Raw genomic sequence first — 21696 nt, forward strand, 5'->3', positions numbered from 1 at the left:
TATTTCCCCTCTTCTGTATCCTCTCTACCCTCTGGTCCTTCCCCCATTGTCTGAATCCCCCTATATTTTGGGTCTCCCCTTTCTCTGACACCTTATTCCTCCTCTTCTGTATCCTCTCTACTCTCTGGTCCTTCCCCCATTGTCTGAATCCCCCTATATTTTGGGTCTCCCCTTTCTCTGACATCTTATTTCTCCTCTTCTGTATCCTCTCTACTCTCTGGTCCTTCCCCCATTGTCTGAATCCCCCTATATTTTGGGTCTCCCCTTTCTCTGACATCTTATTTCTCCTCTTCTGTATCCTCTCTACCCTCTGGTCCTTCCCCCATTGTCTGAATCCCCCTATATTTTGGGTCTCCCCTTTCTCTGACACCTTATTTCCCCTCTTCTGTATCCTCTCTACTCTCTGGTCCTTCCCCCATTGTCTGAATCCCCCTATATTTTGGGTCTCCCCTTTCTCTGACACCTTATTTCTCCTCTTCTGTATCCTCTCTACTCTCTGGTCCTTCCTCCATTGTCTGAATCCCCCTATATTTTGGGTCTCCCCTTTCTCTGACACCTTATTTCCCCTCTTCTGTATCCTCTCTACTCTCTGGTCCTTCCTCCATTGTCTGAATCCCTCTATATTTTGGGTCTCCCCTTTCTGCCCCATCCTTCCTCCTTTCTCCCACTCCTGTCCCTTTTCCCTTGTGCCCCCCTCAGCATCCTCCTCCGTTCCTCCGTACCCTCCTGTATCCCCCTCCCGTGCAGCGAACCCCCTCCCTTCCAGTCTCGGCTCCGGTCTCGCACATGCGCAGTCCTCTGTGAGTTGGAGCCGCACATTGCGGCGGCCTGACCGGGATCCGGTGAGACAGGCGGAGAGCAGGGACCTAAGGAACCGGGACCCCGGAGGCCGAGTGCATGGAGGAAGCGTGATCCACCCGGTGAGTGCAGGACCGGACACAGCGTGACACAGCATCTGCACAGCGCGACACAGCGCCACAACACAACACATCGTGACACACTGCACAGCCTGACACACTGACACTGCACAACGTGACACACTGCACAGCCTGACACACGGACACTGCACAACGTGACACACTGCACAACCTGACACACTGACACTGCACAACGTGATACACTGCACAACGTGACACACTGCACAGCCTGACACACTGACACTGCACAACCTGACACACTGACACTGCACAACGTGACACACTGCACAGCCTGACACACTGACACTGCACAACCTGACACACTGACACTGCACAACGTGACACACTGCACAGCCTGACACACTGACACTGCACAACGTGACACACTGCACAACCTGACACACTGCACAACGTGACACACTGCACAACCTGACACACTGACACTGCACAACGTGACACACTGCACAACCTGACAAACTGACACTGCACAACGTGACACACTGCACAACCTGACACACTGACACTGCACAACGTGACACACTGCACAACCTGACACACTGACACTGCACAACGTGACACACTGCACAACCTGACACTGCACAACGTGACACACTGCACAACGTGACACACTGCACAACCTGATACACTGCACAACCTGACACACTGCACAACCTGACACTGCACAACGTGACACACTGACACTGCACAACGTGACACACTGCACAACCTGACACACTGCACAACCTGACACTGCACAACGTGACACACTGACACTGCACAACGTGACACACTGCACAACCTGACACACTGCACAACCTGACACTGCACAACGTGACTCACTGCACAACCTGACACTGCACAACGTGACACTGACACTGCACAACGTGACACACTGCACAACCTGACACTGCACAACGTGACACTGACACTGCACAACGTGACACACTGCACAACCTGACACACTGCACAACGTGACACACTGCACAACCTGACACACTGCACAACGTGACACACTGCACAACCTGACACACTGCACAACCTGACACACTGCACAACGTGACACACTGCACAACCTGACACTGCACAACGTGACACACTGCACAACGTGACACACTGCACAACCTGACACACTGACACTGCACAACGTGACACACTGCACAACCTGACACACTGACACTGCACAACGTGACACACTGCACAACCTGACACACTGCACAACGTGACACACTGCACAACCTGACACTGCACAACCTGACACTGCACAACGTGACACACTGCACAACGTGACACACTGCACAACCTGACACACTGACACTGCACAACGTGACACACTGCACAACCTGACACACTGACACTGCACAACGTGACACACTGCACAACCTGACACACTGCACAACGTGACACACTGCACAACCTGATACACTGCACAACCTGACACACTGCACAACCTGACACACTGCACAACGTGACACACTGCACAACCTGACACACTGACACTGCACAACGTGACACACTGCACAACCTGACACACTGACACTGCACAACGTGACACACTGCACAACGTGACACTGACACTGCACAACGTGACACACTGCACAACGTGACACACTGCACAACCTGACACACTGCACAACCTGACACACTGACACTGCACAACGTGACACACTGCACAACCTGACACTGCACAACGTGACACACTGCACGACGTGACACACTGCACAACCTGACACACTGACACTGCACAACGTGACACACTGCACAACGTGACACACTGCACAACGTGACACACTGACACTGCACAACGTGACACACTGCACAACCTGACACACTGACACTGCACAACGTGACACACTGCACAACCTGACACACTGACACTGCACAATGTGACACACTGCACAACGTGACACACTGACACTGTACAACGTGACACACTGCACAACCTGACACTGCACAACGTGACACACTGCACAACCTGACACACTGACACTGCACAACGTGATACACTGCACAACGTGACACACTGACACTGCACAACGTGACACACTGCACAACCTGACACACTGACACTGCACAACGTGACACACTGCACAACCTGACACTGCACAACGTGACACACTGCACAACGTGACACACTGCACAACCTGACACACTGACACTGCACAACGTGACACACTGCACAACCTGACACACTGACACTGCACAACCTGACACACTGACACTGCACAACGTGATACACTGCACAACCTGACACACTGACACTGCACAACGTGACACACTGCACAACCTGACACACTGACACTGCACAACGTGACACACTGCACAACCTGACACACTGACACTGCACAACGTGATACACTGCACAACGTGACACACTGACACTCCACAACGTGATACACTGCACAACGTGACACACTGACACTGCACAACGTGACACACTGCACAACGTGACACACTGCACAACCTGACACACTGACACTGCACAACGTGACACACTGCACAACCTCACAACCTAACACACTGACACTGCACAACGTGACACACTGCACAACGTGACACACTGCAGAACCTGACACACTGACACTGCACAACGTGACACACTGCAGAACCTGACACACTGACTCTGCACAACGTGACACACTGCACAACCTGACACACTGACACTGAACAACCTGACACACTGCACAACCTGACACACTGACACTGCACAACATGACACACTGCACAACCTGACACACTGACTCTGCACAACGTGACACACTGCACAACCTGACACACTGACACTGCACAACGTGACACACTGCACAACGTGACACACTGCACAACGTGACACACTGACACTGCACAACGTGACACACTGCACAACGTGACACACTGCACAACGTGACACACTGACACTACACAACGTGACACACTGACACTGCACAATGTGACACACTGACACTGCACAACGTGAGAAAAAGTTACTGCACAACAAGTTACAGTTGTGCTCAAAAGTTTACATACTCGGCACATTTTTTTTTTCCAGAAAATATGTATGATAACACACAATCTTTTTTCCGCTCATGGTTAGTGGTCGGGTGAAGCCATTTATTGTCATCTACTGTGTTTTCTCTTTTTAAATCATAATGACAACCAAACATATCCAAATGACAATGATCAAAAGTTCCCCCAGTTCTTAATCCCGTGTCCTGCCCCCTCTAACACCAATGACAGCTTGAAGTCTTTTGTGGTAGTTGGGGATGAGGTGCTTTATTTTGTCAGTTGGTAAAGCCCGCTACACACGCTTCAATATATCTCACAATCCGTCGTTGGGGTCAGGTTGTAAGTGACGCACATCCGGCATCGTTTGTGAGGTATCTGCGTGTGACATCTACTTGCGATCAGGATTGAACGCAAAACTGTTGATCGCAAACACATCGTATCATTCTCTAGAATTGAGCGTTTTGTTGCAGGAACCTAGTGAATTGTAACGTGTGACATCCCTCATACGATTTCGGTGTCTGAGGCTATGTGCGCAGGTGTGCGCTCTGCACCGCAGCTTAAAAAAGGTCCGCTTCAGAGCGCAGCTGAAAAGCTGAAGCGCCTCACAATGTCTGTCATGCACTAATCTCTGTCAGTCCGTCACTATCTCTGTCCCTCACTCTCTGTCCATGTCAGTCTATCCCCCTCTCTCATATACTCACCGATCCCCGATCCCCGGCGCTGCACGGCATTCACACTGCTCCGGCGGCTTTTACTGTTTTGAAAAAGCCGGCCGCCCATTAATCAATCTCGTATTCCCTGCTTTCCCCGCCCACCGGCGCCTATGATTGGTTACAGTGAGACACGCCCCCACGCTGAGTGACAGCTGTCTCACTGCACCCAATCACAGCAGCCGGTGGGCGTGTCTATACTGTGCAGTGAAATAAATAATTAAATAATTAAAAAAAACGGCGTGCGGTCCCCGCCAATTTTAAAACCAGCCAGATAAAGCCATACGGCTGAAGGCTGGTATTCTCAGGATGGGGAGCTCCATGTTATGGGGAGCCCCCCACCCTAACAATATCAGTCAGCAGCCGCCCAGAATTGCCGCATACATTAGATGCGACAGTTCTGGGACTGTACCCGGCTCTTCCCGATTTGCCCCAGTGCTTTGGCAAATCGGGGTAATAAGGAGTTATTGGCAGCCCATAGCTGCCAATAAGTCCTAGATTAATCATGTCAGGCGTCTATGAGACACCCTCCATGATTAATCTGTAAATTACAGTAAATAAACACACACACCCGAAAAATCCTTTATTAGAAATAAAAACACAAACATATACCCTGGTTCACCACTTTAATCAGCCCCAAAAAGCCCTCCATGTCCGGCATAATCCAGGATGATCCAGCGTCGCTTCCAGCGCTGCTGCGTGGAGGTGACCGGAGCTGCAGCAGACACAGCCGCTCCGGTCACCTCCACACAGCTAATGAAGACAGCAGCGCAATCGGCTGAGCTGTCACTGAGGTTACCCGCTGTCACTGGATCCAGCGGTGGCCGCGGGTAACCTCAGTGACAGCAGCTGATCGCGCTATTGCCTTCATTAGCTGCGTGGAGGTGACAGGAGCGGCGGTGTCTTCTGCAGCTCCGGTCACCTCCATGCAGCAGCGCTGGAAGCGACGCTGGACCATCCTGGATGACGCCGGACATGGAGGGCTTTTTGGGGCTGATTAAAGTGGTGAACCAGGGTATATGTTTGTGTTTTTTATTTCTAATAAAGGATTGTTCGGGTGTGTGTGTTTATTTACTGTAATTTACAGATTAAGCATGGAGGGTGTCTCATAGACGCCTGACATGATTAATCTAGGACTTATTGGCAGCTATGGGCTGCCAATAACTCCTTATTACCCCGATTTGCCAACGCACCAGGGCAAATCGGGAAGAGCCGGGTACAGTCCCAGAACTGTCGCATATAATGTATGCAGCAATTCTGGGCGGCTGCTGGCTGATATTGTTAGGCTGGGGGGCTTCCCATAACGTGGAGCTCCCCATCCTGAGAATACCAGCCTTCAGCCGTATGGCTTTATCTGGCTGGCATTAAAATGGGGGGGACCGCACGCCGTTTTTTTTAATTATTTAATTATTTATTTCACTACACAGTATAGACACGCCCACCGGCTGCTGTGATTGGGTGCAGTGTGACACCTGTCACTCAGCGTGGGGGCGTGTCTCACTGTAACCAATCATAGGCGCCGGTGGGCGGGGAAAGCAGGGAATACGAGATTGTTTAATGGGCGGCCGGCTTTTTCAAAACAGTAAAAGCCGCCGGAGCAGTGTGAATGCCGTGCAGCGCCGGGGATCGGGGATCGGTGAGTATGAGAGAGGGCTGCTAACTTCAGTCACTTAGGAGATTAGCGGTCACCGGTGAGTCCTTCACAGGTGACCGCTAATCAGGGCGCGACACAGACAGAGCCGCAGCATGACAATGAAGTCGGGTGAAGTTCACCCGAGTTCATTCTGACAGTGCGGCTCTGTCTGCTGTCATCTGCCATTCACCTCTGCTACATGGCTGTCTGTGTCTGCTGTGAGCGGCCATGTAGCAGAGCTGAATGGCAGATGACATAGTAAAAACGCATCCCTACACATTACACACGCTTGGCAAGTCAATAAATAAAAAAAAAAAAAAAAAAAGGTGCCCGATGCATACGTCACGGAACACATGATCTAAAGGATCGCACATAACATTGATCAATTTAACATAGACTACTAACGCTCGTGTGACAGCAAATGAACGACCAACGTGAAATCTCATAGATCCCGTATGCAACCTGGGCGTGTCACATCGCAAATGCGATTGTACAACTAATTGCAACGTGTAAAGCAGGCTTAAAGCTGCCCATTCTTCTTGGTCAAATGGTAAAGATGCCCATTCCTCTTGTTGCCTCCAGTTCTTGTAAATTCCTGGGCTTTCCTACAGGATCTGCGCTTTGCTTGAGTTCTCCCCAGAGTGTCTCAATGATATTGAGGTCAGGAGACTGAGATGGCCTCTCCAGAACCTTCACTTTGTCCTGCTGTAGCCAATGACAGGTCGACTTGGCCTTGTGTTTTGGATCGTTGTCATGATGGAATGTCCAAGTACGTCCCATGCGCAGCTTCCGGGCTGATGAGTGCAAATTTGCCTCCAGTATTTGCGGATAACGTGCTGCATTCATCTTTCCTTCACCTTTGACCAAGTTTCCTATGCCTTTATAGCTCACACATCCCCACATCATCAGCGATACACCGCTGTGCTTAAAGGCCCCGTCACACTGAGCAACATCGCTAGCAACATCGCTGCTAACGAACAACTTTTGTGACGTTGCTAGCGATGTTGCTGTGTGTGACATCCAGGAACAACCTGGCCCCTGCTGTGAGGTCGTTGGTTGTTGCTGAATGTCTGGGCCATTTTTTAGTTGTTGCTGTCCCGCTGTGAAGCGCACATCGCTGTGTGTGACAGCGAGACAGCAACAACTAAATGTGCAGGCAGCAGGAGCCGGCTTCTGCGGAGGCTGGTAACCAATGTAAACATCGGGTAACCAAGAAGCCCTGTCCTTGGTTACCCGATATTTACCTTTGTTACCAGCCTCCTCCGCTCTCACTGTCAGTGCTGGCTCCTGCTCTGTGCACATGTAGCTGCAGGACACATCGGGTTAATTAACCCGATGTGTGCTGTAGCTAGGAGAGCAAGGAGCCAGCGCTAAGCATTGTGTGCTGCTCCCTGCTCTGTGCACATGTAGCTGCAGCACACATCGGGTTAATTAACCCGATGTGTGCTGTAACTAGGAGAGCAGGGAGCCAGCGCTAAGCATTGTGCGCTGCTCCCTGCTCTGTGCACATTTAGCTGCAGCACACATCGGGTAATTAACCCGATGTGTGCTGTAACTAGGAGAGCAGGGAGCCAGCGCTAAGCAGTGTGCGCTGCTCCCTGCTCTGTGCACATGTAGCTGCAGCACACATCGGGTAATTAACCCGATGTGTGCTGTAACTAGGAGAGCAGGGAGCCAGCGCTAAGCAGTGTGCACTGCTCCCTGCTCTGTGCACATGTAGCTGCAGCACACATCGGGTAATTAACCCGATGTGTGCTGTAACTAGGAGAGCAGGGAGCCAGCGCTCAGTGTGCGCTGCTCCCTGCTCTCTGCACATGTAGCTCCGTGCGGTGGTAACCAAGGTAAATATCGGGTTGGTTACCCGATATTTACCTTAGTTACCAAGCGCAGCATCTTCCACGCGGCGCTGGGGGCTGGTCACTGGTTGCTGGTGAGCTCACCAGCAACTCGTGTAGCCACGCTCCAGCGATCCCTGCCAGGTCAGGTTGCTGGTGGGATCGCTGGAGCGTTGCAGTGTGACATCTCACCAGCAACCTCCTAGCAACTTACCAGCGATCCCTATCGTTGTTGGGATCGCTGGTAAGTTGCTTAGTGTGACTGGACCTTTACTGTAGGAATGGTGCTCCTTTCATTATAGGCCTTGTTGACACCTCTCCAAATGTAATGTTTATGGTTGTGGAAAAAAGTTTGATTTTGGTCTCATCATTCAAAATTCCCTTGTTCCAGAAGTTTGGGGGCTTGTCTCTAGGCTGTTTGGAGGCTTGTCTCTGGGCTGTTTGGAGACTTGTCTCTGGGCTGTTTGGAGGCTTGTCTCTGTGCTGTTTGGAGGCTTGTCTCTGGGCTGTTTGGAGGCTTGTCTCTGGGCTGTTTGGAGGCTTGTCTCTGTGCTGTTTGGAGGCTTGTCTCTGTGCTGTGTGGAGGCTTGTCTCTGGGCTGTGTGGAGGCTTGTCTCTGGGCTGTTTGGAGTCTGGTCTCTGGGCTGTTTGGAGGCTCGTCTCTGGGCTGTGTGGAGGCTCGTCTCTGGGCTGTGTGGAGGCTTGTCTCTGGGCTGTGTGGAGGCTGGTCTCTGGGCTGTTTGGAGGCTCGTCTCTGTGCTGTTTGGGGCTTGTCTCTGGGCTGTTTGGGGGCTTGTCTCTGAGCTGTTTGGGGGCTTGTCTCTGTGCTGTTTGGGGGCTTGTCTCTGGGCTGTTTGGAGGCTTGTCTATGGGCTGTTTGGGGGCTTGTCTCTGGGCTGTTTGGGGACTTGTCTCTGGGCTGTTTGGGGGCTTGTCTCTGTGCTGTTTGGGGGCTTGTCTCTGTGCTGTTTGGGGGCTTGTCTCTGGGCTGTTTGGAGGCTTGTCTCTGGGCTGTTTGGGGGCTGGTCTCTGGGCTGTTTGGAGGCTCGTCTCTGGGCTGTGTGGAGGCTTGTCTCTGGGCTGTGTGGAGGCTGGTCTCTGGGCTGTTTGGAGGCTTGTCTCTAGGCTGTTTGGAGGCTTGTCTCTGTGCTGTTTGGAGGCTTGTCTCTGGGCTGTTTGGAGGCTTGTCTCTGGGCTGTTTGGAGTCTGGTCTCTGGGCTGTTTGGAGGCTCGTCTCTGGGCTGTGTGGAGGCTCGTCTCTGGGCTGTGTGGAGGCTGGTCTCTGGGCTGTTTGGAGGCTCATCTCTGTGCTGTTTGGGGCTTGTCTCTGGGCTGTTTGGGGGCTTGTCTCTGGGCTGTTTGGGGGCTTGTCTCTGAGCTGTTTGGGGGCTTGTCTCTGTGCTGTTTGGGGGCTTGTCTCTGGGCTGTTTGGAGGCTTGTCTCTGGGCTGTTTGGGGGCTTGTCTCTGGGCTGTTTGGGGACTTGTCTCTGGGCTGTTTGGGGGCTTGTCTCTGTGCTGTTTGGGGGCTTGTCTCTGTGCTGTTTGGGGGCTTGTCTCTGGGCTGTTTGGAGGCTTGTCTCTGGGCTGTTTGGGGGCTGGTCTCTGTGCTGTTTGGAGGCTTGTCTCTGGGCTGTTTGGAGGCTTGTCTCTGGGCTGTTTGGGGGCTTGTCTCTGGGCTGTTTGGGGACTTGTCTCTGGGCTGTTTGGGGGCTTGTCTCTGTGCTGTTTGGGGGCTTGTCTCTGTGCTGTTTGGGGGCTTGTCTCTGGGCTGTTTGGAGGCTTGTCTCTGGGCTGTTTGAGGGCTTGTCTCTGGGCTGTTTGGAGGCTTGTCTCTGGGCTGTTTGGGGGCTTGTCTCTGTGCTGTTTGGGGGCTTGTCTCTGTGCTGTTTCGAGTCTCATCTCTGTGCTGTTTGGAGGCTTGTCTCTGTGCTGTTTGGGGGCTTGTCTCTGTGCTGTTTGGGGGCTTGTCTCTGTGCTGTTTGGGGGCTGGTCTCTGGGCTGTTTGGAGGCTCGTCTCTGGGCTGTGTGGAGGCTTGTCTCTGGGCTGTGTGGAGGCTGGTCTCTGGGCTGTTTGGAGGCTTGTCTCTAGGCTGTTTGGAGGCTTGTCTCTGTGCTGTTTGGAGGCTTGTCTCTGGGCTGTTTGGAGGCTTGTCTCTGGGCTGTTTGGAGTCTGGTCTCTGGGCTGTTTGGAGGCTCGTCTCTGGGCTGTGTGGAGGCTCGTCTCTGGGCTGTGTGGAGGCTGGTCTCTGGGCTGTTTGGAGGCTTGTCTCTAGGCTGTTTGGAGGCTTGTCTCTGTGCTGTTTCGAGTCTCATCTCTGTGCTGTTTGGGGGCTTGTCTCTGTGCTGTTTGGGGGCTTGTCTCTGGGCTGTTTCGAGTCTCGTCTTTGTACTGTTTCGAGTCTCGTCTCTGTACTGTTTCGAGTCTCGTCTCTGTGCTGTTTCGAGTCTCGTCTCTGTGCTGTTTCGAGTCTCGTCTATGTGCTGTTTGGAGGCTTGTCTCTGTGCTGTTTGGGGGCTTGTCTCTGTGCGGTTTGGGGGCTTGTCTCTGGGCTGTTTCGAGTCTCGTCTTTGTACTGTTTCGAGTCTCGTCTCTGTGCTGTTTGGAGGCTTGTCTCTGTGCTGTTTGGGGGCTTGTCTCTGTGCTGTTTGGGGGCTTGTCTCTGTGCTGTTTGGGGGCTTGTCTCTGGGCTGTTTGGAGGCTTGTCTTTGTGTTGTTTGGAGGCTTGTCTCTGGGCTGTTTGGAGGCTTGTCTCTGTGTTGTTTGGGGGCTTGTCTCTGGGCTGTTTGGGGGCTTGTCTCTGGGCTGTTTGGGGGCTTGTCTCTGGGCTGTTTGGGGGCTTGTCTCTGGGCTGTTTGGAGGCTTGTCTCTGGGCTGTTTGGGGGCTTGTCTCTGGGCTGTTTGGGGGCTTGTCTCTGGGCTGTTTGGGGGCTTGTCTCTGTGCTGTTTGGGGGCTTGTCTCTGGGCTGTTTGAGGGCTTGTCTCTGAGCTGTTTGGAGGCTTGTCTCTGTGCTGTTTGGGGGCTTGTCTCTGTGCTGTTTGGGGGCTTGTCTCTGTGCTGTTTGGGGGCTTGTCTCTGTGCTGTTTGGGGGCTTGTCTCTGGGCTGTTTGGGGGCTTGTCTCTGTGCTGTTTGGGGGCTTGTCTCTGGGCTGTTTGGAGGCTTGTCTCTGTGCTGTTTGGAGGCTTGTCTCTGGGCTGTTTGGGGGCTTGTCTCTGGGCTGTTTGGGGGCTTGTCTCTGTGCTGTTTGGAGGCTTGTCTCTGGGCTGTTTGGGGGCTTGTCTCTGGGCTGTTTGGGGGCTTGTCTCTGGGCTGTTTGGGGGCTTGTCTCTGTGCTGTTTGGGGACTTGTCTCTGGGCTGTTTGAGGGCTTGTCTCTGAGCTGTTTGGGGGCTTGTCTCTGTGCTGTTTGGGGGCTTGTCTCTGTGCTGTTTGGAGGCTTGTCTCTGGGCTGTTTGGGGGCTTGTCTCTGTGCTGTTTGGGGGCTTGTCTCTGTGCTGTTTGGGGGCTTGTCTCTGGGCTGTTTGGAGGCTTGTCTCTGTGCTGTTTGGGGGCTTGTCTCTGGGCTGTTTCGAGTCTCGTCTTTGTACTGTTTCGAGTCTCGTCTTTGTACTGTTTCGAGTCTCGTCTCTGTACTGTTTCGAGTCTCGTCTCTGTGCTGTTTCAAGTCTCGTCTCTGTGCTGTTTGGAGGCTTGTCTCTGTGCTGTTTGGGGGCTTGTCTCTGTGCTGTTTGGGGGCTCTTCTCTGGGCTGTTTCGAGTCTCGTCTTTGTACTGTTTCGAGTCTCGTCTCTGTGCTGTTTGGAGGCTTGTCTCTGTGCTGTTTGGGGGCTTGTCTCTGTGCTGTTTGGGGGCTTGTCTCTGTGCTGTTTGGGGGCTTGTCTCTGTGCTGTTTGGGGGCTTGTCTCTGGGCTGTTTGGAGGCTTGTCTCTGGGCTGTTTGGAGGCTTGTCTCTGGGCTGTTTGGAGGCTTGTCTCTGGGCTGTTTGGTGTATTGTAGGTGAGAACCTTTGTGGCATTTGCGCAGTAATGCCTTTCTTCTGGTGACTCGACCATGCAGCCCATTTTTCTTCCAGTGCCTCCTTATTGTGCATCTTATAGCAGCTGCACCGCTAGTTGTCAGTGAGTCCTGGATTTTAGCTGATGTTAGTTGTGGGTTTGCCTTTGCGTCCTGAACACTTTTCCTGGCAGTTGTGGCTGACATTTTTGTTGGTCTACCTGATCGTGGTTTGGGTTTTATAGAGCCCCTGATTTACCATTTGTTAATCACAGTTTGTTCACTGCTGACTGGCATTATCAATGCCTTGGATATCTTTTTGTATCCCTTTCCTGTTTTATACAGTTCAACTATCTTTTCCTGTAGATCCGTTGACAGTTCTTTTGCTTTTCCCATGACTCTTAATCCAGAACCGTCAGTGGCTGGATGAAAGATGCCAGAGTCTGTCTGGACCCCAGAAACTCACTCAGCTTTTATGCACACACTGATTACAAGCAAACAGGTCACAGGTGAGGATGTTACATCTATTAGCCCTTCAAATCCATTTGTGTCACCTTCTGTGTATGTTATCAGCCACAATCACCGGGGTGTGGGAACTTTTCATCAGGGTCATATGGATGTTTTTGAATGTCATTATGATGTAAAAAGAGAAAACACAATAGATGACAATAAATGGTTTCACCCGACCACTAACCATGAGTGGGAAAGAAGATTGTGTGTTATTATTCATATTGTCTGAAAAAGGACCAAGAAAGCAAAAAAATCTGCCGGGGTGTGTAAACTTTTGAGCACAACTGTATGTCACGTGAGATACTGTCCATGCACAACACATGGTTATATACTGTTACTGCACAATCTGTAACACTGTCACTGTAACAATGTGCGGTACTAAACAACTCACTGTGAGACACTGTTACTACATGACACAACATGAGACGCTGTCACTGCACAACACGACTTGTAACTGCACAATCACCGTGAGACAGTCTACAATACAGCGTGAGACAGTCCACAGTACAGCGTGAGACAGTCGACAATACAACGTGAGACAGTCCCAATACAGCGTGAGACGGTCCACAATACAGCGTGAGACAGTCCACCATACAGCGTGAGACAGTCCACAATACAACGTGAGACAGTCCACAATACAGCGTGAGACAGTCCCAATACAGCGTGAGACAGTCCCAATACAGCGTGAGACAGTCCACAATACAACGTGAGACAGTCCCAATACAGCGTGACACAGTCCACAACACAGCGTGAGACAGTGCACAATACAGCGTGAGACAGTCCACAATACAGCGTGAGACAGTCGACAATACAACGTGAGACAGTCCCAATACAGCGTGAGACGGTCCACAATACAGCGTGAGACAGTCCACCATACAGCGTGAGACAGTCCACAATACAACGTGAGACAGTCCACAATACAGCGTGAGACAGTCCCAATACAGCGTGAGACAGTCCCAATACAGCGTGAGACAGTCCACAATACAACGTGAGACAGTCCCAATACAGCGTGACACAGTCCACAACACAGCGTGAGACAGTGCACAATACAGCGTGAGACAGTCCACAATACAGCGTGTGACAGTACACAATGCAACGTGAGACAGTCCAGAATACAGCGTGAGACAGTCCCAATACAGCGTGAGACAGTCCACAATGCAACGTGAGACAGTCCAGAATACAGCGTGAGACAGTCCCAATACAGCGTGACACAGTCCACAACACACCGTGAGACAGTCTACAATACAGCGTGAGACAGTCCACAGTACAGCGTGAGACAGTCGACAATACAACGTGAGACAGTCCCAATACAGCGTGAGACGGTCCACAATACAGCGTGAGACAGTCCACCATACAGCGTGAGACAGTCCACAATACAACGTGAGACAGTCCACAATACAGCGTGAGACAGTCCCAATACAGCGTGAGACAGTCCCAATACAGCGTGAGACAGTCCACAATACAACGTGAGACAGTCCCAATACAGCGTGACACAGTCCACAACACAGCGTGAGACAGTGCACAATACAGCGTGAGACAGTCCACAATACAGCGTGTGACAGTACACAATGCAACGTGAGACAGTCCAGAATACAGCGTGAGACAGTCCCAATACAGCGTGAGACAGTCCACAATGCAACGTGAGACAGTCCAGAATACAGCGTGAGACAGTCTACAATACAGCGTGAGACAGTTCACAATCCAACGTGAGACAGTCCACAATACAGCCTGAGACAGTCCACAATGCAGCGTGAGACAGTCCACAATACAGCGTGAGACAGTCCACAATACAACGTGAGACAGTCCCAGTACAGCCTGAGACAGTCCACAATGCAGCGTGAGACAGTCCCAATACAGCGTGAGACAGTCCCAATACAGCGTGAAACAATCCGCAATACAGCCTGAGACAGTCCACAATACAGCGTGAGACAGTCCACAATACAGCTTGAGACAGTCCACAGTACAGCGTGACACAGTCCACAATACAACGTGACACAGTCCACAGTACAGCGTGAGACGGTCCACAGTACAGCGTGAAACGGTCCACAGTACAGCGTGAGACGGTCCACAGTACTTCGTGAGACGGTCCACAATACAGCGTGAGACAGTCCAGAATACAGCGTGAGACCATCCACAATACAGCGTGAGACGGTCCACAGTACAGCGTGAGACGGTCCACAGTACAGCGTGAGACGGTCCACAATACAGCGTGAGTCAGTCCACAATACAGCGTGAGACAGTCCACAGTACAGCGTGACACAGTCCACAATACAACGTGACACAGTCCACAGTACAGCGTGAGACGGTCCACAGTACAGCGTGAAACGGTCCACAGTACAGCGTGAGACCGTCCTCAATACAACATGAGACAGTCCACAATACAGCGTGAGACAGTCCACAGTACAGCGTGAGACAGTCCACAATACAGCGTGAGACAGTCCACAATACAGCATGAGACAGTCCACAATACAGCGTGACACAGTCCACAATACAGCGTGAGACAGTCCGCAATACAGCGTGAGACAGTCCGCAACACAGCGTGAGACAGTCTACAGTACAGCGTGAGACAGTCTACAGTACAGCGTGAGACGGTCCACAATACAACGTGAGACGGTCCACAATACAGCGTGAGACGGTCCACAATACAGCGTGTGACAGTCCACAATGCAACGTGAGACAGTCCAGAATACAGCGTGAGACCGTCCACAATACAGCGTGAGACCGTCCTCAATACAACGTGAGACAGTCCACAATACAGCGTGTGACGGTCCACAATACATACAGCGTGAGACAGTCCACAATACAGCGTGTGACAGTCCACAATGCAACGTGAGACAGTCCAGAATACAGCATGAGACAGTCCACAATACAGCGTGAGACAGTTCACAATCCAACGTGAGACGGTCCACAATACAGCGTGAGACAGTCCACAATACAGCGTGACACAGTCCACAATACAGCGTGAGACAGTCCGCAATACAGCGTGAGACAGTCCGCAACACAGCGTGACACAGTCCACAACACAGCGTGAGACAGTCTACAGTACAGCGTGAGACGGTCCACAATACAACGTGAGACGGTCCACAATACAGCGTGAGACGGTCCACAATACATACAGCGTGAGACAGTCCACAATACAGCGTGTGACAGTCCACAATGCAGCGTGAGACCGTCCTCAATACAACGTGAGACCGTCCTCAATACAGCGTGTGATGGTCCACAATACAGCGTGAGACGGTCCACAATACAGCCTGGGACGGTCCACAATACAGCCTGAGACAGTCCACAATACAGCGTGAGACAGTCCACAATACAGCGTGAGACAGTCCATAATACAGCGTGAGACAGTTCACAATACAGCGTGAGACAGTCCACATTACAACGTGAGACTGTCCACAATACAGCGTGAGACGGTCCACAATACAGCGTGAGACAGTCCACAATGCAACGTGAGACAGTCCACAATACAGCGTGAGACAGTCCGCAATACAGCGTGAGACATTCCCAATACAGCGTGAGACAGTCCACAATGCAACGTGAGACAGTCCAGAATACAGCGTGAGACAGTCTACAATACAGCGTGAGACAGTTCACAATCCAACGTGAGACAGTCCACAATACAGCGTGAGACAGTCCACAATGCAGCGTGAGACAGTCCACAATACAGCGTGAGACAGTCCACAATACAGCGTGAGACAGTCCACAATACAACGTGAGACAGTCCCAGTACAGTCTGAGACAGTCCACAATGCAGCGTGAGACAGTCCCAATACAGCGTGAGACAGTCCCAATACAGCGTGAAACAATCCGCAATACAGCCTGAGACAGTCCACAATACAGCGTGAGACAGTCCACAATACAGCTTGAGACAGTCCATAGTACAGCGTGACACAGTCCATAATACAGCGTGAGACAGTTCACAATACAGCGTGAGACAGTCCACATTACAACGTGAGACTGTCCACAATACAGTGTGAGACGGTCCACAATACAGCGTGAGACAGTCCACAATACAGCGTGAGACAGTCCGCAATACAGCCTGACACAGTCCACAGTACAGCGTGAGACGGTCCACAGTACAGCGTGAGACGGTCCACAGTACTGCGTGAAACGGTCCACAGTACAGCGTGAGACGGTCCACAGTACTTCGTGAGACGGTCCACAATACAGCGTGAGACAGTCCAGAATACAGCGTGAGACCATCCACAATACAGCGTGAGACAGTCCACAGTACAGCGTGAGACAGTCCACAACACAGCGTGAGACAGTCCACAGTACAGCGTGACACAGTCCACAATACAACGTGACACAGTCCACAGTACAGCGTGAGACGGTCCACAGTACAGCGTGAGACGGTCCACAGTACAGCGTGAGACGGTCCTCAATACAACGTGAGACAGTCCACAATACAGCGTGAGACAGTCCACAGTACAGCGTGAGACAGTTCACAATACAGCGTGAGACAGTCCACAATACAGCGTGAGACAGTTCACAATCCAACGTGAGACAGTCCACAATACAGCGTGAGACAGTCCACAATACAGCGTGAGACAGTCCGCAATACAGCGTGAGACAGTCCGCAACACAGCGTGAGACAGTCCACAACACAGCGTGAGACAGTCTACAGTACAGCGTGAGACGGTCCACAATACAACGTGAGACGGTCCACAATACAGCGTGAAACGGTCCACAATACAGCGTGTGACAGTCCACAATGCAACGTGAGACAGTCCAGAATACAGCGTGAGACCGTCCACAATACAGCGTGAGACCGTCCTCAATACAACGTGAGACAGTCCACAATACAGCGTGTGACGGTCCACAATACATACAGCGTGAGACAGTCCACAATACAGCGTGTGACAGTCCACAATGCAACGTGAGACAGTCCAGAATACAGCGTGAGACAGTCCAGAATACAGCGTGAGACAGTTCACAATCCAACGTGAGACGGTCCACAATACAGCGTGAGACAGTCCACAATACAGCGTGAGACAGTCCACAATACAACGTGACACAGTCCACAGTACAGCGTGAGACGGTCCACAGTACAGCGTGAAACGGTCCACAGTACAGCGTGAGACCGTCCTCAATACAACATGAGACAGTCCACAATACAGCGTGAGACAGTCCACAGTACAGCGTGAGACAGTCCACAATACAGCGTGAGACAGTCCACAATACAGCATGAGACAGTCCACAATACAGCGTGACACAGTCCACAATACAGCGTGAGACAGTCCGCAATACAGCGTGAGACAGTCCGCAACACAGCGTGAGACAGTCCACAACACAGCGTGAGACAGTCTACAGTACAGCGTGAGACAGTCTACAGTACAGCGTGAGACGGTCCACAATACAACGTGAGACGGTCCACAATACAGCGTGAGACGGTCCACAATACAGCGTGTGACAGTCCACAATGCAACGTGAGACAGTCCAGAATACAGCGTGAGACCGTCCACAATACAGCGTGAGACCGTCCTCAATACAACGTGAGACAGTCCACTATACAGCGTGTGACGGTCCACAATACATACAGCGTGAGACAGTCCACAATACAGCGTGTGACAGTCCACAATGCAACGTGAGACAGTCCAGAATACAGCATGAGACAGTCCACAATACAGCGTGAGACAGTTCACAATCCAACGTGAGACGGTCCACAATACAGCGTGAGACAGTCCACAATACAGCGTGACACAGTCCACAATACAGCGTGAGACAGTCCGCAATACAGCGTGAGACAGTCCGCAACACAGCGTGACACAGTCCACAACACAGCGTGAGACAGTCTACAGTACAGCGTGAGACGGTCCACAATACAACGTGAGACGGTCCACAATACAGCGTGAGACGGTCCACAATACATACAGCGTGAGACAGTCCACAATACAGCGTGTGACAGTCCACAATGCAGCGTGAGACCGTCCTCAATACAACGTGAGACCGTCCTCAATACAGCGTGTGATGGTCCACAATACAGCGTGAGACGGTCCACAATACAGCCTGGGACGGTCCACAATACAGCCTGAGACAGTCCACAATACAGCGTGAGACAGTCCACAATACAGCGTGAGACAGTCCATAATACAGCGTGAGACAGTTCACAATACAGCGTGAGACAGTCCACATTACAACGTGAGACTGTCCACAATACAGCGTGAGACGGTCCACAATACAGCGTGAGACAGTCCACAATGCAACGTGAGACAGTCCACAATACAGCGTGAGACAGTCCGCAATACAGCGTGAGACATTCCCAATACAGCGTGAGACAGTCCACAATGCAACGTGAGACAGTCCAGAATACAGCGTGAGACAGTCTACAATACAGCGTGAGACAGTTCACAATCCAACGTGAGACAGTCCACAATACAGCGTGAGACAGTCCACAATGCAGCGTGAGACAGTCCACAATACAGCGTGAGACAGTCCACAATACAGCGTGAGACAGTCCACAATACAACGTGAGACAGTCCCAGTACAGCCTGAGACAGTCCACAATGCAGCGTGAGACAGTCCCAATACAGCGTGAGACAGTCCCAATACAGCGTGAAACAATCCGCAATACAGCCTGAGACAGTCCACAATACAGCGTGAGACAGTCCACAATACAGCTTGAGACAGTCCATAGTACAGCGTGACACAGTCCATAATACAGCGTGAGACAGTTCACAATACAGCGTGAGACAGTCCACATTACAACGTGAGACTGTCCACAATACAGTGTGAGACGGTCCACAATACAGCGTGAGACAGTCCACAATACAGCGTGAGACAGTCCGCAATACAGCCTGACACAGTCCACAGTACAGCGTGAGACGGTCCACAGTACAGCGTGAGACGGTCCACAGTACAGCGTGAAACGGTCCACAGTACAGCGTGAGACGGTCCACAGTACTTCGTGAGACGGTCCACAATACAGCGTGAGACAGTCCAGAATACAGCGTGAGACCATCCACAATACAGCGTGAGACAGTCCACAGTACAGCGTGAGACAGTCCACAACACAGCGTGAGACAGTCCACAGTACAGCGTGACACAGTCCACAATACAACGTGACACAGTCCACAGTACAGCGTGAGACGGTCCACAGTACAGCGTGAGACGGTCCACAGTACAGCGTGAGACGGTCCTCAATACAACGTGAGACAGTCCACAATACAGCGTGAGACAGTCCACAGTACAGCGTGAGACAGTTCACAATACAGCGTGAGACAGTCCACAATACAGCGTGAGACAGTTCACAATCCAACGTGAGACAGTCCACAATACAGCGTGAGACAGTCCACAATACAGCGTGAGACAGTCCGCAATACAGCGTGAGACAGTCCGCAACACAGCGTGAGACAGTCCACAACACAGCGTGAGACAGTCTACAGTACAGCGTGAGACGGTCCACAATACAACGTGAGACGGTCCACAATACAGCGTGAAACGGTCCACAATACAGCGTGTGACAGTCCACAATGCAACGTGAGACAGTCCAGAATACAGCGTGAGACCGTCCACAATACAGCGTGAGACCGTCCTCAATACAACGTGAGACAGTCCACAATACAGCGTGTGACGGTCCACAATACATACAGCGTGAGACAGTCCACAATACAGCGTGTGACAGTCCACAATGCAACGTGAGACAGTCCAGAATACAGCGTGAGACAGTCCAGAATACAGCGTGAGACAGTTCACAATCCAACGTGAGACGGTCCACAATACAGCGTGAGACAGTCCACAATACAGCGTGAGACAGTCCACAATACAGCGTGAGACAGTCCGCAACACAGCGTGACACAGTCCACAACACAGCGTGAGACAGTCTACAGTACAGCGTGAGACGGTCCACAATACAGCGTGAGACAGTCCATAATACAGCGTGAGACAGTTCACAATACAGCGTGAGACAGTCCACATTACAACGTGAGACTGTCCACAATACAGCGTGAGACGGTCCACAATACAGCGTGAGACAGTCCACAATACAGCGTGAGACAGTCCACAATGCAACGTGAGACAGTCCACAATACAGCGTGAGACAGTCCGCAATACAGCCTGAGACAGTCCACAATGCAGCGTGAGACAGTCCACAATACAGCTTGAGACAGTCCACAATGCAGCGTGAGACAGTCCGCAATACAGCGTGAGACAGTCCACAATACAGAGTGAGACAGTCCACAATACAGCCTGAGACAGTCCACAATGCAGCGTGAGACAGTCCGCAATACAGCGTGAGACAGTCCACAATACAGCGTGAGACAGTCCACAATGCAGCGTGAGACAGTCCGCAATACAGCGTGAGACAGTCCACAATACAGCCTGAGACAGTCCACAATACAGCGTGAGACAGTCCACAATACAGCCTGAGACAGTCCACAATGCAGCGTGAGACAGTCCGCAATACAGAGTGAGACAGTCCACAATACAGCGTGAGACAGTCCACAATACAGCGTGAGACAGTCCACAATACAGCTTGAGACAGTCCACAATACAGCCTGAGACAGTCCACAATACAGCCTGAGACAGTCCACAATACAGCGTGAGACAGTCCACAATACAGCTTGAGACAGTGCACAATACAACATCATACACTGAAACCTCACAATACAATGTGATACTGTCAATTCACAACGTGAAACACGGTCACTGCACAGTACGATGTAACGCACTGCACAATATGATACTCAGTCACGGCACTGCAGAAAAGAATACAACGTAAGACACTCCACAACTCAATATGAGACACTGTCACAGTATAACTGCCTTTAAATAAGGCTCGTGAGGGGCCAAAATATGACGTTTATGGTGTTTTTTTGATAAATTGATGGAATAAATCCACAATAAGTGGGATGCCACCCTCTGAGACGAGCACCGCAACTTCAAGACTGCAACTGGATTTCTTTACGCACGTCACACCTTGGGACACTTCACAACACGAGACAATCACTGCACAACACATGGTGAGACGACACTCCGTAACGGCCAGTACACAGCCTGATACACCGCACAACACACGGTGAGACAACACTTTGTAACGGCCAGTACACAACCTGATACACCGCACAACACATGGTGAGACGACACTCCGTAACGGCCAGTACACAACCTGATACACCG

The 21696-nt window shown here is 51.5% G+C and overlaps 1 protein-coding gene across 3 annotated transcripts in view; it reads left to right on the forward strand.

The window, feature by feature from the left end:
* Window positions 1-768: 768 nt before the first annotated feature.
* Window positions 769-21696, forward strand: part of MAPRE3 (microtubule associated protein RP/EB family member 3) — a 191921-nt gene continuing 170993 nt past the window's right edge. For all 3 annotated transcript variants that reach the window (XM_075341337.1, XM_075341339.1, XM_075341341.1), the window contains exon 1: window positions 769-920. The gene's annotated coding sequence lies outside the window, so the exon portion shown is untranslated. The remainder of the gene's footprint in view (window positions 921-21696) is intronic.

The sequence above is a fragment of the Anomaloglossus baeobatrachus genome, chromosome 3 (assembly GCF_048569485.1).
Source record: "Anomaloglossus baeobatrachus isolate aAnoBae1 chromosome 3, aAnoBae1.hap1, whole genome shotgun sequence".
Taxonomy (NCBI): Eukaryota; Metazoa; Chordata; class Amphibia; order Anura; family Aromobatidae; genus Anomaloglossus; species Anomaloglossus baeobatrachus.